General features: G+C 33.9%; 1 protein-coding gene across 1 annotated transcript in view; it reads left to right on the top strand.

Moving 5' to 3' along the window:
• The window catches only part of LOC138335869 (uncharacterized), a 75,258-nt gene that overhangs the window by 1,092 nt on the left and 55,877 nt on the right, over nucleotides 1–18,289 (top strand). The window lies entirely within an intron of this gene.

Genomic DNA, 18,289 nt, shown 5'->3' with positions numbered 1-18,289 from the left:
AAAATATAAGACATGGAGCAACTCAGCAGATATCTCACATAGACAAGATGTTTAAGATAAGATAAAACAGGTAAGATAAGATCTTAATAAATTGGATTAGGACGATAAGATCTAGTGACATAAGATCAGATAAAAGCCACCAGTAGCATCTTATGCAGACTGAAAACATACATATTCTCCAAACCATATAGCATATATATTTTATTAAATACAACATGTATACTTAGACGGTGTGAAAGAAAGCAAGAACTACCTTTGATGAAATTTTAACTGGAAAGGCGATTATGTACCGTATATCGAGAGTTTGATACAAAGTCACGGTGTAAGTCATACAAATATTTCTATCGTTTTATTACTATTTTATCTCGTTTGTTACTCCAATATGCATATCTTTTTCGTCAATTGTCTTTTTTTTATCTATATCGCTTTCTTGTCAGTTATGTTACACAAGCTGTATCATATATGATTTGTTCTCTCCCGTGTTACTACAATATATGTATATGTTACATATTTTGTCGTTTCTTCTGTTTAAACATGAATATCTATTTCCCCACTCCCAATATTGCATGTTCTGTTGTTTCTCATGTTAAATCATAGATATATCTGTTCCCACACCTCATATAACATATTTGCCGTCACGACTGCTCTACCCGTTTCTTCATTTTTGTTACTACAAATATGTATTCCTTATTTGCGGGGTCGCGATTGCCGAGTGGTTAAGATGTCCCGACATATATACCACAAGCCTTTCTCATCTAGGTCGTGAGATCAAAAATCATGTAAGGCAGTTTACAGGTACTAACCGCTGCTTTGTGGTACATGTACTATGGCTTTCCCTCGTCATTTGACCTGACACACTCTTAAATGACACTGGTTGTGAATAGGATGTTAAACTAATTAAAGCAATCAAAACATTGCTCGTTAGGCTTTCTTTCTCACTTGTCCTCATATATAGCATTTAGGCTTTTTGTCATTTTTGCACGTTGATTATGTGTGTGTTTTCTCCGTATTCAACCGAACCGAAATGATACACAATTGCTTCACTCCATGGCCATTGTCATACATCGCAGTTAGTGTTGTTGCTTTGTGGACTTGATGCTTGAAATGTCACCTTCATGCTAAACTAACTTTTGAGTGCATCACATTTGTGATAATGTAATTTTACTCCTATGAACTACATCGTATGATATATTAATATTACCGACCAGGCATTAATTTGCCTACAAAACTGGTTTTTCATAGAAAAATAGTTATGTCATATATGTAGATGAAAATAGAAATGTGCATTTCAGCGATTTTAGCGTTCTCTTACTTGGTTACTTATAAGTAAATCTATTATCATAGCACGACATAATGATGATAAGTATAATTCAGACACACACACATTCATGGATCTATATCAATTATAAAATATGTCAGTTATGAAATGTTTTATAAAAAAAAATCAAAAATGTCTCTTGTCGTCGATGGTATCATTCCATCACTTATCGAATTATTACTTAAATGCAACATATACAATAGATATGTGACTTGATTTTTTCTGATTTAATTGGACTATTTATAGAAGAATTAATTAGGCATATTAAAGAGATAATTAGCTTATCGATCCACATTCTGACAGGTAGTGTGAATATTGGCCGACTACCAGACAAAATTAGTTTTTTACACCTACATTGTGTATGCCGACGCTAACGATTGCATTTCTATTATTAATTTGTGGTATGTGTATCCTATGCTATTGTGAAACCGAGATAATCTAGACTGACTGTCGATTTTCGCACAGGTAATTAATAAGTCCATTCAATATTTAGTCTGTACATGTCATTTACCTTTGAAGGCCACCATATGTTGCAAAATAAATGTGTTCTAAATTAGTATTGATCAAAGCTATATGGTATTGCTCAATCATATGGGAGTATTCGTTACGTTCGTTAGTTTTAAATAGAAAAAGGAATATTAAAATAGCCAAACTATAAGATATTTGGCATATTATATCAATTGTCGTTTCTAAACAATAAGTACATGGACTTCTATTTTATATATCCTTATCTTCATATCACTATTTTTTGTTAATCCCTCCACTATGTATAAACAATTATCGAAAAATCGGAGTTCAAAGAGAAAAACCACCAACTTATTTCAATACAGTAGATCCTGCCATAGCAACCATCTCTGTATAATGACCACTTTTTTCGGTCCAACATTTCTACGTGCTCTTTTTGTTTCACGTCACGGAGAGCACGGCTAAAGTCGGGCAGTGGTAAGTAAGCTACAGGACTGAGGTCGATGGTTTAACTCCTTGTTTTCAGGACTTCCTTCATCAATATCGCTTGGCTTTATTAGAAATGATGCTGGTAATCAATTTGACAACTATTAACTAAACTTGTATGGTAATACTATCTATGGTTGTGAGCTTTAAAAGCAATATCTTGGATTAAAATGGATGCAACTATTGTGCGTGAAGGATGGAGGAAGGAACACATATGTTTTCTGCAAAATTGAACGTGCTTTTTTACCTTTTTATCAGGTGGTATTTGAGAAAGCGAAATGTTTGTGTTGGCAAAATGGAATATTGCATTATCAGTAGTAAAGGTTAGACGAGGATAAGTTTCAGGCTGTTCGCCATACAGAGTTAGATGATAAGAATTGCAGTGGAGAGCATCACAAAAACAAACACAGGAAAGGGAAATTATAGCGATTTGAAAGTGGAAATAAATGCGTCTAGTACTGCATTGATTTAGATATCAGAAATATCCCGGAGATAGCAGAATGGAAATATCATACAACAACAACAAAAATAAAAAATTAAAAATAAAAAAAAAAAACCACAAACACACGCATTTATAAAATTGGCAGGATTCTCAGTTGTCTTAGTGATGGCTTGATTGCATTAGGTTTGATGCATTCGAAAGGTTAACTGTCTGGCTATTATGTACAGAGACAAACAGATGACTTTGAAAGTGTAATCTTTCAAATAGATCATCGGTTATTTCTGGAGTCTCTTTTATATATTAGATAATTATTTCAAAGTTCATCATTTGTCATTATCCTGATAATAAAATAAATATTTTTAGAAAATATCGTTATCTATAAACGAGATTTCCATTTCAAGAATGTTTTCCAATACAATATTTCATTTTACAAAATATCAAAGAATGAATATACAGTTGTATCTATAGCGTTAATGGGTACAGTTTGAGTAGCTTATCACGGAAAGTTCCCTGGCAGGAATTACATATACAGTGTAACTGTGGTTCCACGTTGTTTTCTATAACCTGCATTTCTTCCAAAACCATATTGGTTATGCATTAACTAAATTTTTGATAGACAGTATTCATTTGTAGTGCCTGACTTGCTGCTACCATATTTGATTACATAACAATAATAACATCAGTCTCAATTTGTAATAGATAGTCACCAATCTCCCTTACGTAATTATGATATCATTTTTATATACTTTTGATTAAAAAGATTTGTATGAACTGGCCGTCGATATCTCGAAATGTGTTACAGGCAAATATGTCCGTATGTAAACGTACCTAAAGACAGATACGTTACAGAACAGTACGAAAACTTTAAATCATTCTGTGCCAACTGTTAGAGAAATGTAAACTATCACTTTCTTACCTCCCTTTTACTGAATCTAGAGAAATATTTAACTTTGAAATGATACAAAAACTGTTTAACTGGGCACATAAATATTGATTCGCTAGGATGTGGTAAACAAACCGAGGTACTTTTAGAAATTAAACCTATAAATGTTGAATACAGCTGTAATCACATGATGATATACAACTTTTACACGTGTTTTTATTCTTTGATTTAGGAAACTTTAACGCCATTTAATGTAACCAACAACCGCAAACAGGTTTATATACAGGCTAATTGGTCTGCACTTACTTAACTTAGAAGAAATTCTTACAGGTATGGATAAACACACGCATTTTAATAAATATCATTTTACTTTAAAAGAAAATCATAAAATATGTTTTAAATACTTACTATTAAGATATCATTGAAGACAAATACTTATAGCGCCGATAAAATCTGCGCCGATGTGTTTTATTTTGAGATTTATTTGATAAAACAACTCAAATGACTCAGGGTTATTTTCACTTATTTCAATTACCTGGAAAAGTTCAAGTAAATCAGTCATGCCTCACAATTATCATAAGTGATATCAGAAATATATTTCACTTAAAGCTGTAGTTTAAGGAATTATATACGTGGCTTTTGTAATTGATGGGTGATAGCTATCGATGGTGACAGGTGAAATAAACAGTGGGTGTACATTTCTATCCTGTCAGCTGGTGAATACCATAAGAATTCTATAGCGATATATATTCCATTGTTGATTCATTTTCTGTTTGATTTCGCTCCATTGTTTGTGATGTATCACACCCGATTTCACTGTTAAGTAGGTCTCCATGCCGCTGAGCGTTTGACACGCACACACCCCATGGTGAGGCAGGGCCAATACATTGTAACCTTGTAACTATAATTCAAATAACAATCAGAAAAAAAGACCTTCATCAAAGCCACAACAAAGCATATGTTTCACAAAGCGAAATTTTAAAATTATGTTTTCCATGACTGACAAAATGCTTTATTTCAATCATACATTTTATTTTTGACGGATTTTTAACAATAACAACACCTCGGAGTAGAATCATTTCAACTTTCATTTCAATTACACATTTTGAAATAAGCATTATACGGAAGGAAACACTCTCATTGTTGATTTCAACGTGGTCCAGTCATTAGTTCGCTAATATTATCTTTTCTTGTTTTTTAATGAAAATGGAATCAGAAGACGTAGATCATATTGATATCTGCCAGTGGTATAAAATTGTTTTCTTAAGATGTTCTTTTCGTTAGTTTGAATTTTCGAGAGAATTTGCGATTGCATTTTGGCATTTTTTTTGTCATTTTATGGTTATCACACGATGATTTAACATCCTCAATGCATGTTCTTGCTACCCTAAATGTAGAAAACAAATCCTTATTGTTTCAGTTTGATGTTTTCATTTTTATCTTGAAAAATTAGATGAGTTCCCGTTATAGCATCATATTGATGAGTTGTGACGAGGTTCTGGTATCAAGTCTGGCCCCCTTGGGAATAATGAGACCGTATGTCACACCGTAAGGTTGATGTGTTGGACTGCTTTCTAAAATCAGCCCAAACCTGTCTCTGCTTGATAACTTCAAGACTGTATGTCGAGAGATAAAATGACATGAATTGGTCTCTACGTGATATCAGAACCAGGTAAATACCCAACAGGTGCAAAATTCTACACGATGTCGTCTGATAACAGTGTAGTTATAGCTTAAATATCCTATTGACCAAAGCGCAGCACACAATTACCTGGCTACTTCACAGTCGGGAAGCGCTATCCAGGCAGTTCATATCAGGATGCGTCGCTCTACTCTCTAAACAGAAAGCAAGAGTGCGAGAGTTACCATAGCAACGACCATAATCATGATCTGCAAAATGGAATTTACGAACCCATTGTTTTTGAAGAATGGCTTTGCAATTTTTAGTTAGATTATGTATAATATTATCATTTGTGTTCCATGGATGTTCTTGTAATGAACACTAATTGTTCGCGCCTTTCCAGATTTTAGCAGACATGAGCAATTATGAGCAATTACCGCACAGCAAATGATTTGTTTTGGGAGTTTTAATTGAATGTATCATTAGGAGAATCGCGAATTTATCATAAGATGCCTACATTGCAAAAGGCACTAAATGTTATAACTGTTGAATTACATAAGCGTACTATACATACATAAATATATAGACTTGATTTTCAAATTCATTTTTAGCAAAGTCAAAAAGCATTTCATTTGTATTAAAGAATATATCAATATTCACAAGGACTACCATAAAAATCATAAACTTGTTACTTTTAAATACTGTGTAAAAAAGACAAAATAATATAATCCAGTTAATTTTACCATCTTCAAGAATAACAACAGAAATTATTTTATGTTGTTGTTTCATAAATCGTATATACATGTAACTGGCTTGATAAAAACAGAATCCATATTAGATCTGCTATCTCCAAGAAAACTAACAGAAAATGATTCTTATCTTTTTGCTTCCTAAATCAAATGTGTCTGGTTACCAGGTCAGAAAGGAAATATGACAGATGAGTAGCATTTAGGATATTAGTATATTGAAGATCTTCAAGGGTCACATAGAAGTGTGATTGGACTTAATGATAGTATGTCGTTAAGTCTTACATTCTGCAAAGTCAATCTCAGTAATCACTCCTAAGAGATATCCGTATAGCGGGCAACTGACCGCTATATTGTTGTGGTCACTTCCCAGACTGACCGCTTTGTCCTTGTGTCATGTCCGCCGTCGTGTATTTACAGTAACGAAATAAGAGACATTGATTTAGTTGTACGGGGAAATGCTCTCAGCTATAAATGTACAATACACTTCTATCACCAAAGTTGATTTAGTGATTAATGGTGGATACACGTTCTGTAAATATACTTATTTTTGCGACAATTTTATTTTATACCTGATCACTCATGGTCGTTAATACGGACAGTTGTGAGACGTATTGAAGTGAAAACCCTATTATTCCTTAAAATGGAAATGCATTTGTGTTTTGAATAGGCTTTTCACTAAATTGAATTTTCTCCGAAATGCACCTCTATACAGTTTAATCACGCTATATTTGTTTATTACATAACCGACCCATTTAGCCATATCATACGGCTATTTCATAAATATTATGACACATGTGTAGTAACACTATTGTGACGTCACAGGTAATAATGACGTCATGATCAGAACATGACGTCAAACGATTGTCTCGGTAAACGGAAACGTCAAATCCGAGCCTGATTTTACCATTCTTATATTTGAAACGAAATCGAAAGTTTTGTTTATATTTTTATAAATATTTTCATAAATATTTTCATAATTTTTCATAAATCTACTTATGTGATACTCTATCTATAAAACATCGGTCATATATGATGCTCGCGTTGGTATTTATATTGACAATGATGTCAACACAAATTTACCATAAACACAAATCATACTCTCAAAATATTAGACTAAATGTTTTTGACTATTTATTTATTTTATCTCTTGCATCAAATTACCATAGTTCATGTATTATTTGCCTTAAAACCCAGCTGACAATGGAGTCGATAACAGAATGATTTTTTCTTTATTTGCCACAAACCCTCTTTGCCAGTTACAGCCCTTACCTTGGAATTATAAATGCCGATTAAATTTCGCCTTGAAAACAAATATAGGCAATGTATTGTACCGAGGAATTAGTACTACTAATTATATATCTGAATACTGTATGTACATCATTTTAGAGGTAATGTTTTTTAGCGGTTTTTGTTCATTGTATTATATAGTCATGATGGTGACTGCATTCGTTTATGATTACATAAACCTGTTCAAAAATTAATTTGCACTGAAATTAAGGACATTTTCAGTATGTTCCATTACTTCAATAGAATATATTGAGCGGTCCAAAGAACTGTAAAAATCGACTTTTAAAATGTGCTGTTGAAACGAAGTGACGTCACAATGTTTTGAGTCGATGGGGTATAACAAAACAGTTATCGCTGGGTTCTCGGGCAACAGATGATTGTTGGACCCTCACACAATCAGTTTGTCTTCGGGTCTAAGAAATCATCTGTTGTCCTCACCCCAAGTCAACAACTGTATACTGCTGGCATCAATGTTAAAAGACAGCATTTTCTTCTCCATTTGCCTTTCATTTTATGAATGGTCATTGGTGCATGAAATGTCTGACAGTTACGCTTGAATGCACACAAGGAGCTATTATGCACCCAGTGCGTCCTTTATGTTGGCATAACGATAATTGCAATATTGTAGCTATAACGTATTGTATCCATGAACGTGTGTTCGTTCTACCCAGAGGCCAGAGTCTGTGTTTCTCTATTGTAGAGTCTGTTATAATCCAAAACTTCTTAGAGTACACTTGAACCTGTTTTCGCTTGCTAAGACTTTCAATACGATACTCTCCTTTGAAGAGAAAAGTAACGCTAGATCGTTACTCTTGGTAAACGAAGATGCCATGAATCCTCTCTCAAGTAAAAACAAAAATCTCAGAAATATCTTAATTATTGTACATGTTTGCAGTAATGATGGACGCACACGATGTTTTAAATTGCTACCTTACATACATGAAAAACGTCTATGGTGGAATTATCATCAGTTGCTTGTTCCGGAACATCACTAGTAATAAGTGGTAAGAAAAAAATGTATCCAGACGATAAAAAACCTCAAAGCTAATTAGATCATTTGTCACATTGTAAAGAGTGATCCTTCATGCTATTTAGTATTTTGATTCATTTCAATGATGTTTTTTTCAATACCGTTTCGTTTGTACAATATTCATTGAAATCTCATTACCTTAACTAAGAAAAATCCATGATCGTTTTCCGCTTGGTCCAGGTGAGAAATAATATGATCGTCTCCAATCCTTAACAATTTCGAATATTCCAATGATCTTGCAATTGAATTTATTGCGTTAGGTTACTCGATTTGTCATCAAATATTAGGGAAACTTTTCTGTAAATTGAAACCAGTTTGCTTTTGTTTTCTCAAGAATATCTAAGGTTGCCGTGGCCTTCAAGCTATCGGTTTTGTTTTTTATATTAAAGTTAGAGATAGACAACTGGAAATATGAGTCTCAATATATAGGGCGAAACGTGGATTGAGACTATTTGTGTATATATCTATAAAAGATAAGGCAAAACAAAATATATGACTGTTTAGGGTTACCCGACCGACCCTTTCCACTTTCCTAAGAAAAATGTTAAAGTCGCGATTTCGATCTCATATATTTTGTTATATATTTAGAGTGAAAGACACATAAAAAAGGATGCCGATCTACCGACCCAATTTTTTTTGGCAATGTAACCCTAAACAAACGGTTTTTTTGGGGGGGAGGGCTTATATTCCCTTTGGAGCTGTTTTGGTAAGTTATGTATTTCGTAGATATGTAAGACAATATGATATTATATTGAAGAAATAATGTAACCTCTTGATGGTTGACACTGCCGCTTGACCTAGCAGAGCAGACGACAGATCGCTTTCTGCACAATGCTTAACCCTATACCTACTTACCACGGAATATATCGATTCTTTTAGAATCCACAATTCCATTAATCAATTGATTAATCGTCTTGTCATCTTACGTACAATGCATTCATCAAAGTCTTAAACACGCGTCCCTAGACACTGTTCACAGGACATGGCGCCTCTTTCTCTCTCGTTGAAGCTGCGAGTCTTCAACATCATTTACTTAAACTCATTTAAGGGTCGATTCAATTTCGCGTTTTTCATATCTACCCATATATTTCCGCGTGCGGGTAATTTTGCGAGCAATAAGAAATCGTGCAAATGTTCATAGCACAGGTACAGTAGAAGCATATGACTCTAATTCGCAAAATTACATTTCAGAGGAAATGTCGTTGACCTAAAAACGCAAATATTTTTCGCCGCGACAATCAGTCACAGTATACGGTGTCATCTACTGTTTGCAGGATATTTCGGCTCAATGTTAGTATCAGAGCAGAAAGTAAACACGTTTTAACAGAAATCGCTGAAAGCGGCAACAACTGTTTCATTTTTTGTTTTGCACGCCTCTTTAAAATGCTCTAGTGACCGCTAAAATGATTCTCGTTCACAATTAGATATTCGCATAATAGGAACTCACGCCCATAAATCTCTACGCTAGGAAAAAACCAACATTCCTTTAAAACTAGACACTATAAATTTTCTTTAAATTACAGCTAAAATACACAAAAGCTAGCTTGACTTTGAAGACGGCTTCATGTTGTGTGGACGCAAAAAAATAAATAAGAAATAAATTTCAATTATCATTTCGTATGGTTATTTGTTTTTTAGATGCTTTTATATGAAGTATTTTTTATATTGTACATTTGCAGTACTTACGTTCGTACGGATTTGTTAACCTGTTGTCGATTTTCATCCTATATTTGTTCATGATTTATATTATTATGCCACAGTAGGTTTTTTCTTTAATGTGCTACAATGATTTAAATTCCACAGATGTCATCTCGCTCTTAGTAGTAAAATGAGCTGCTGTTGTTGCTCGGGAACAATTGCCGGATTTTATTGCTGTATATATACGCCATAATATTATCTGCGAGTGGTGTTTATGAAGTTAAAACCCACAATCGTTTGCGGTTATATGGACATACAAGACGAATTTATCACCCTGGGGAGGGATACGTGCCTTTAAAACGTAACATAAACATCCACTGAGAGTAAAGGCATTGGAGAAATGTTTGTGTGGAAATCGTGACCGAATCGTAAACATGATCTTCGTAAATTGTTTTGTTTATTAGCACTAAAATATGTTTGTGGTATTTTGTTAACTATTCTATGAAATGCTTTTAGGCAACGTTACATATCAAGAAAGCTGAACCGCAGTCGGAAATCGGCAGCCTTGGGTTTGATTAGTTTAATGTTCTATCAACAGCCAGGGTCATGTAAGGACGTGCCAGGTTTGTTGGTGGAGGAAAGCCGGAGTACCCGGAGAAAAACTACCGACCAGCGGTCAGTACCTGGCAACTGCCACACATAGGATTCGAACTCGCGACCCAGAGGTGGAGGGCATGTGGTAATATGTCGGTACATCTTAACCACTCGGCCACCGCGGCCCCTGGCAGCCTTGGGTGTGCAGTTTCTTTATCCATATCTATAGATAACTCCATTTATCAGCTGTGACTCAATAAATTGTATCATTCATTTTAATTAATATGTATCGCTACATCCCTCATGGCAAAAAGATTTTGAAATATGCATTTCGACTTTATCTATGCAACCAATTACAATCATTCTTTTATAGTCTCTTAAAACAGATAGCAGCTAAAGGACGAATATTCAAATACATTCGATTTGATTTGTTTCAATTTAATTAAACACTGCTGTTCAGTCTTATAAATAAATCATAATTTATTAAGATCTTAAAACATGCGATACTAATCCACGTTTTTACTGGGGTATAAAATATATTATTAATCTATATGCATATGATGATCGGCTCAAAATTCCTTCTGGCTAAATAGTGAATTATGGTTATAAAATTAGGTCAGGTTGATTCTGTATACTGTAAATCCGGAATTATTTACGTCGTAAAATTTTCACTTTATTGAAATTTTACATTTTAATGGTCTTACAGATGCACACAGCAAAAAATGACATACCACAAGCAGTTGAAATCTGACTCATAAAGAATAATCTACTCGACTCTGTAAATATGAACGATTACCGTATTCAGTTTCATTCTAGATGTTAGCGTTTGTGTAGAGAAGACCTTACCGCTGAAATGAGAACACTATCTCTCTTGAAACACATGGTTCCATTTTTCTTGTACATTTTATTGGTTTTCAAACGGATCCATATTTGTTCTATAAAAGAGATTAGAATGTTATTTTTTATGTTGAAATTCCCATATATAATATTGAAATTTAATTCATATTTGGTTTAAAAAATGAATATATTGGGGTACTATTTTTATGTTAAAATTCCCATATAATATCAAATTTAAACTCATTTTTTTCATAAAATAAATATATTGGGGTGTTATTTTTACCTAGACATTCGCATATATTATTGAATTTTAGCCCATCTTTCGTCTATAAAATGAATTAGGATGTTATTTTTATGTCGTAATATATTATTGAGTTTAATGATATTATTATGAAAGTTCTAAAATATGCATCCGACATGAATGACATGTCTATATGCGTTCAATAGAACGATGCATTGCTATACTGCGTAATGTTCCTTTCATTTCCGTTCGTTTCAAACCTGCACTTATCCATAAAGATGTAATGCGCTCCATTTCAATAACTCCCACAAATAGTACATTAGGTTAACACCCATTGTGTTGTCTCTAATTGATATCTTTAAGCAATGTCAATTCCGCCGATCGGGAATATCTGCCAATTTACTACAATCAATGCCTACAATTGTAGGCCGCTTCGCTAGGCAATAGGAATTAGATTCGCCCTTCGGAGGAGAAAAGTGTCAGGATCGCCCCAACTCTCTCCGGCAGCATTCGTAACAGCCACCAGCCCTGGCAATCCAAGAGGGAGTTTCGCACGCGATCGTATTAACACCACATTGTGTCTACTGAACTTAGAATTTCTGTCAAATAGATTTCAGGAGGATGCGCCTTGTGATAAATGTTTATTGTTGTCAATAAAAAGTATCTAGTCTGTTGGATTCTGTCGGTTTGAGCTTGGCTCGATATCCATTGAAGCGGTGCGCCATTGAGTTGCAGGCGATGGTGTTATGGAACTGGGCAGGTGTGGGAGACAAGGACGATGATTCCATTGTCACGTGATCCGCATCGTCGTAGTCATGTTTTACCGTCTGCTCTCAAATGATTGGAAGTTTTCTGCAAAGAGGAACATTTATGACTATGGAATGCAAAGGTCGATACTAAATGTGTTAGAAAAAACCGGTGACAGTCCGGAATTTATATATGTGGCTATGATGAAGCTTTCAGCATTAGTTCAACGACAGCAGGGACACCTGATGCTACTTTGGATGGTATAGCACTGCATTGTGTAAACCGTATTGACACTGTATTTTTATGACCGCTATTTCATAACACATATTGCAATATATGAAATGAATAAAAGTGTGTTTTATTAATTGCTTTGCCACTAATGCTGACAATTAATGCAACAGGACAAGACAAGTGTGCATGTAATTTTAACTTCGGCAGCATAATGCTAGAATAATAAGAATTGCTCGTTGAAACGTGTGTGATTTTATGTCTTCATCAAAGAAACATTCCTTCATGGGGGAAATCAGTGGATTATTATTGTGCGGTGATTTTCGTGGATATTTATCATCAGTTCAATAGTCAAGTTGACTAACAATACATCATTCATTTTTGTTATCTTTAAAAGATAACCTTTCATGTTTTATCTCTGTAGAAGTTTAGCAGAATCATACGGTGACGCCGCTAACAACCGCAAAGTGTAATTTAAAGGCTTCATAAAATTGTTTTTGAAGTTGCACTCGCCCACTTTAATAGTTCTGTATAGGTATGCGGATTACTTCACAATGTTCGACCCTGTTAATTCTCTTGACGATTCATCACCACTGTGTACTAGACTACATGAGCCTGTTGTGTAAGTATGTCTTTGTGCCGTCGTGTCGTGAAGGTAAAACCTTTAAAGTTCACTAATGCACTATGTTATCGTAGCCAAGTACTTTTGTCGGACGCACATCTCGTGCATTTACAGGTAAAATATTACTTATGTATGTAAATACAGCCATTTTAATAGAGTAATTATCTTATTGATTCGTCTATTTCATTGTACTAATATCGGTAACGTTCATCTTCCTTTGGATTTGTGTGTTTTTCCACCTTATCATGCCGCAGATTGGTGTTGTTAATTAAAGTATTTTTAAGTTTTGTAATTTGTAAATGTTAATTGACATCATGTATAGATAAAACTCATAGACCATTCCTAGTTTATTTTAGATGATAGAAAATATCGTGGTTATTTAAATTATAAAATAATCTGTGATGTCACCTATTGTGATTCGAGTACAATATCCAGTAGAAATCACAGACCTCACCTGTCGCTGTCCAATATGTTACCTTCGGCAGTTCAATATTTATCTGTAGCTGTCAAAACAGCCTCCAAATGATCTTTCTATCAATATAATGGACTTGTAGTCTTATAACCTATACTTATATAACAGCTTAATTATAGACAATATAGTTTAATTTGTACAAAAATTGCTCTGGAACATTTATTGTCATTCTTAGTTCGCTATATTTACTTTTTTCTTTGTAACTGAGGTTAGTGAGGCTAAATGAAGCATCACATTTTAACTACTTGGTATTAGATTATTAATAGAAAATGTATAGTTACGGAAGTTGCGCTAAATTTTCCAGCTTGAAAACGCATGCCTTTATCAAATGCAGAAACATTATTTAAACTCATGAACTAAATTTAAAAGGACAAAACTAAAGATTTGATGCAATAGATGATGGTTATAAGCACAGGAATATCATTATTTTAAAATGTGAAAAAACACAAAGATTTTGAAGTCATGTTGGAAACTTAATGTTTTAGTAATATACATTAAATTTCCATTGATGCACGAACTGTTTCTCTGTGAAAGTGCAACTGCACCAGAAAAACAAACAACTACAATAATTTGTAATGGACATCAAAGGGCAATAACAAATATGCCCTTTATAGACAAATGTCGTTTCAACAAATGTCATTTATACTAAATTGCACCAAATGTGGTTGACAACTTTGTTCTTTATAGACAAATATCCGTTATATAGACTCTATATGCAGGTTCGTTATATTTCTACCTTTTCTGGGCCATACTTCATTTTTGACCTTTACACTGTGCACACAACCACTGGTTGAAAGACGCTTTCTGGTGTGGCCGTATAAAGGTTATTTGTTTAGATGGCCAACCCACATACCTGTGAATTGAAAACTTTCATATCCAACTTTCGCCCACTTTATATACTATCATCGATTGATTTCAACACAAAAGACAACTGACCAAAATTGACAACGAATGACAAAAAAGTTAACTTTCCTGGAAATATAGAGTGAAATAAATTTTGAAAATGTTTGTATAGGTTTTATATCTACGAATATTGCCGAACTTACACATCAAGATTTTGAATCTTTTGTTACCTAAATATCCAAGTTGTTCCCGACACAATCGTTTTCTTATAGAATACCTTCTGCCGAAAAGAGATTTTCTAAGCTTCTGTTGTGGGTTTGAGTCTGCCGTCTCTATGACTAAATAAACTTTGCTGTGTCACGCTATCGAGCTATCAGGGACTGGGATGTCCCTAGCCAAAAGAGTATTAATCTCCAAATACCAAACGATACTTCCAGTTCGACCTTGACACCTGTCCCCGATCATTACAAGTTGTCTTAGTAACCCACATTCTGAGAGGGATATAACATGAAGTGATGAGAACGCATTCACTGAGCAGGACTGGCACACAATTATGATCAATATTTGTCATTAAAGCTGACAAAGTTAAAATATTCAAAAAGAAAATATTTTAAATGGTTTGCAGATGACCCTTGTACATCGGCCACGAATGTTTTTTATTTTATTTTCTGCTTGGCGCAATTAAATTTAAGCACTTATCATATGTCTTGAGGTTTTGCACAAGGGCAAATTCGAGGAATAATTTTAATGGCTATATTAAGATAGAACAATTGGCCTAATCATATTTTAGCGTAGCATGTTTCTTTTTTCTATGACTCAGATGAATTTGTTATCAAACTAGCAAACCGAAAAAAAAATTGAATGACATTTAGATGCTTTGTTTATTATAACCAAGTGATCGAAAGCAAGGCAATAAATAATGTGTGCTCATTTTTTATTTCGCTAAAAACCATTATCACTATTTTCACTAGTATCTTTAGCTAGATTTTTAGCAAATTGGTTTTCTTGCACCAGTATCATGACATTATCACAGACTCAAGTTTTTGTTTAACCAATCACAGATGGCGTAACGTTCTGTTACGCTATCTGTGGTTGGCTATTTCGGAACTTAAGAGTGGCTTTAGACATAATACTGTTCTGTGATCTTGAAAACTAGTTATAACAGCGAAGTGGTTGAATGTATCACATAAGAAAAGGAGAGCCTTGAAAAAACGCAGTAATACGAACAGGTCTTATAGCAACATCCCCCGTTCTGCGTCTGAAACGAGTAAATGTAATTGAAATGGTCTGATGCAATTTCCCATCAACTATAGCATATTGGTACTCATTTATTTGTCCTCAAAAAACGACTGTCGTTCTCGGGATTACAACTAACTATAAATGTAATGAGGTTTTTAGGTTTGCGGTTTATTATCCGGTAATACTGAAGGACAAAAAGGTTTTTAACCCGTTTAAAAAGTAAAATACCAAATGAAATGGGTTCAATGACTTCAACTGCAAATAAAAATTGATAATGTCGAGAGGAGGCGAGCATGAACTACAAATAAACGTATTCGGTTCGGTAGGTAAAAGAATAGACAGAAAATAAAGTAAATCACATTTTTATTAAGCTATATTAAGCTTTCTATCAATTTAAATGTGTCTACTGAATTATCTATTTATTTCATTAAGAAATGTGGCATGCAATAATAATATGTTAATGTGTACGAGTCTTGGTAACAGCACTACCATTATTTTGATTATTTCAGATACTTTGTAAAGAGTAGTGTTTAACTGCTCGTAAACGATCATGCGACTTGATTGTGGGTCTGGACTGAAACCGATGTTACTAAAAAGCATACATTCTCAGACTGAGACCGATGTTTATAATAAGCATACATTTTCAAACTGAGGCCAATTTCTATAATTAGCATGCATTCTTAAACTAAGACCGATGTTTGTAATAAACATACATTCTCAGACTAAGATCTATGTTTATGATAAGCATACATTCTCAAACTAAGACCTATCGTTATAATAAGCATACATTCTCAGACTGTGGCCGATGTTTATAATAAGCATTTATTCTCACACTGTGACATATGTGTATAATAAGCATACATTCTCAGACTGAGACCGATGTTTATAATAAACATACATTCTCAGACTGTGACCGATGTTTATGATAAGCATTCATTCTTACACTGTGAAATATGTGTATAATAAGCATACATTCTCAGACTGTGACCGATGTTTATAATAAACATACATTCTCAGACTGAGATCGATGTTTATAATAAACATACATTCTCAGACTGAGACCGATGTTTATAATAAGCATACATTCTCAGACTGTGACCGATGTTTATAATAAGCATACATTCTCAAACTGAGACCGATGTTTATAATAAGCATACATTCTCAGACTGAGAGCGATGTTTATGATAAGCATACATTCTCAGACTGTGACCGATGTTTATGATAAGCATACATTCTCAGACTGAGACCGATGTTTATGATAAGCATACATTCATAGACTGTGACCGATGTTTTATAATAAACATACATTCTCAGACTGAGAGCGATGTGATCGATGTTTATAATAAACATACATTCTCAAACTGAGACCGATGTTTATAATAAACATACATTCTCAGACTGAGAGCGATGTTTATGATAAGCATACATTCTCAGACTGAGATCGATGTTTATGATAAGCATACATTCTCAGACTGAGATCGATGTTTATAATATACATACATTCTCAGACTGTGACCGATGTTTATAATAAACATACATTCTCAGACTGAGAGCGATGTTTATGATAACATACATTCTCAGACTGTGACCGATGTTTATAATAAACATACATTCTCAGACTGAGAGCGATGTTTATGATAAGCATACATTCTCAGACTGTGACCGATGTTTATGATAAGCATACATTCATAGACTGTGACCGATGTTTATAATAAACATACATTCTCAGACTGTGAGCGATGTTTGTGATAAGCATACATTCTCAGACTGTCACCGATGTTTATGATAAGCATTCATTCTCAGACTGAGAGCGATGTTTATGATAAGCATACATTTTCAAACAGTGACCGATGTTTATAATAAACATACATTCTCAGACTGAGAGCGATGTTTATGATAAACATACATTCATAGACTGTGACCGATGTTTATAATAAACATACATTCTCAGACTGAGAGCGATGTTTATGATAAGCATACATTCTCAGACTGTGACCGATGTTCAATCCGTTGATATTTGTTCGGAAATCTACAGTAAAGAGGTTAAAATTCGCGGATAGATCATTTTCAATATATTATTCTTACCGTTTTCTTTGAAATCTACTAATTATATACACCAGATAAACAATATTCAGAAAGTTATTTACGTAGCTAAGAATAATAGTATCGTGAATTATTTTTCATACTATCGAATTGTAAGGACCGTTAAACCGCGAAATGTTCCCTCCGCGAGTATACCCTGTATAGGAAACCGGTGAAAATATTGGCACCACGAATTTAATTACCCTTCTTTTTAAGTTATTGATAGAAAAGATTGATTAAAAAAATATATAATTCTAAATCCAGATTTGCTGAAAGATTACCTTAAAGTATTATCAATTACAATTTGATATACTGGTAGTTATAAAGTGTAAGAGATGTAACAATATGTTGCGTAATGTCTCCTTATCGACCGCATTACTAGAATCATTTTAGTGTTCGGGAAATATTAACTAAATTGAACTGTCTGATGTTTAATGATAATGTGTATCGATAGACGGACAGTAA

This window comes from Argopecten irradians, chromosome 12 (assembly GCF_041381155.1).
Source record: "Argopecten irradians isolate NY chromosome 12, Ai_NY, whole genome shotgun sequence".
NCBI classification, from domain to species: Eukaryota; Metazoa; Mollusca; class Bivalvia; order Pectinida; family Pectinidae; genus Argopecten; species Argopecten irradians.
The sequence above is the reverse complement of the archived record's forward strand: the minus strand, read 5'-3'. Positions and strand labels throughout refer to the sequence as shown.